Raw genomic sequence first — 1,911 nt, 5'->3', positions numbered from 1 at the left:
CCACACCTCTGCATATTGCCTTTGGCCTGAACTAGATCCCACATCCTCCTGCAGACCTGAGATGAAAAAGAGCTCTTCTTAATCCTCTCCTTTTTCTGCCCCAATACCTGTAGTTCCCAGAGCTCTTCTAGGTGAAGCTTAGCTGAAACATAGCAACATGTGTCTGGAGGTCAGCCCAGGCCAGGAAACTGATTACCTGTCTAGGGCTGGAATGGAGAGGAGCATTCTCCGCCTGGCACATAGTGGGTGCTCAAGCAATATTTGTGGACTGAATGGCAGCTCAGGACAGAACTTTTCCTGATACACAGTAACACTTATGGCTCCCTCCTGCCCGCAGCCCAGCCTGTCCCCCTGAGTGTCACACTCTGATTCCAGGAGCCACCATCACACTTGGCCCCAGGGATGTGCTGCTCCCCTGTCGTCCTGAGAGGGTAGAACTGGGATCCTTTCACTGGGTCCTACAGCACATCTGAAACCAGCTGGAACTTTTAATGGAACCACACCAGTGTTAAAAAGAACACAGTGAGTGACGGATGGAGACTAAATTTTTGGTGGTGAGCAAGCTGTAGTGTATACAGAAGTGGAAATATAGTGTTGTATACATGAACCTTATATAATGTTATTAACCAATGTTACCTCAAAAGAATTTAAAAAGAATGCAAGGAGGCTGTGCAGGTTTAAATCTCAACTTCAGATCTCAACCGCTCAATCTCAATCTCAATCTCCAGGTGACTCGGAACATTCTTTAACCTCTCTGAAACTCCATTTCTTCATCTGTAACACGGGGAGAAATAATCTCACCTTGTTGTGGGGCATAATAATATACTTAGTCATTCAGCTGACTCTCACTCACATTCTGTGATGGCCAGGTCCGTAAAGCAAGGGAAAGTAGTGTCTGATGGGTACTTTTCTTTGGTTTCTGAAGTGAACCTCCAGCTAAATGGAAGCTACTCATTCTAGGTTTTTGACCAGTTCATACACCTACAGACTTTACTCTGCTCATAGCTGACAGAAATCTCCTCTCAGAGAATCCTCCCTGTAAATTCTTAGGTTCTTTCCTCTCCCATTCCCCTTTTTACTCTCTCCCTCCAAAGGCTAGAGTGTCTACTTCTCAGGCCCTCTGGAAAAAGCAGTGACTCATAGTTGGGGTTAAGATTTCACTGCACAGGAAGCAGTGACATTTCTGCTCTTCTTCAGAGCTGATGACATTGAAGAAAACTGGCTTCCTAAGTCAAGCCACCACCCTCACGCACACTCCATGGCTAGAGGTGAGAGAAATTTTTTACACGGGGCATTTATACTGTATAAGAGAGAATCATGTCAATCTCAAGTGTTTTAGCCCTATATTTTAAAAGGGCCTCATAAACTAAGTGTCTAAAGTGTTGGCCAGGATGGTGGGCAGTCTCCAAATTAATGTTAGTGAAGTTTACTAGGAATGTCACTGCTGGGCCAGGATTTTGAGAACAGACATGATCTCTACCCCCCCAAATCCATGAAGGGCTGAGATAGATGTGTGGTAGGCTTATTCTGCATAGTTTGAGAGAACAACATCAGTATCAATGAGAGGAAGTTAAGGAGAGGCAGCCTCTCACTCGGGAAGAAAGAGTTTCCAAACAGAGAAGTCAGAAACGATCTTGACTTCCTTCTCATACCCAGTGCTCCTCCCCACTGCACGAATTACACGGACCATCTGTCCAGGATTTCCCAGGGCAATACCAATTTCATGTAATTGTTTGAACTAAACGTGATTCATTGGGCTTCCCTGGTGGCACAGTGGCTGAGAGTCTGCCTGCCAATGCAGGGGACATGGGTTCGTGCCCTGGTCCAGGAAGATCCCCCACGCCGCGGAGCGGCTGGGCCCGTGAGCCATGGCCTCTGAGCCTGCGCGTCCGGAGCCTGTGCTCCGCAACA

This window comes from Lipotes vexillifer, unplaced genomic scaffold (assembly GCF_000442215.2).
Source record: "Lipotes vexillifer unplaced genomic scaffold, Lipotes_vexillifer_v1.1 scaffold1106, whole genome shotgun sequence".
NCBI lineage: Eukaryota > Metazoa > Chordata > Mammalia > Artiodactyla > Lipotidae > Lipotes > Lipotes vexillifer.
The sequence above is the reverse complement of the archived record's forward strand: the minus strand, read 5'-3'. Positions refer to the sequence as shown.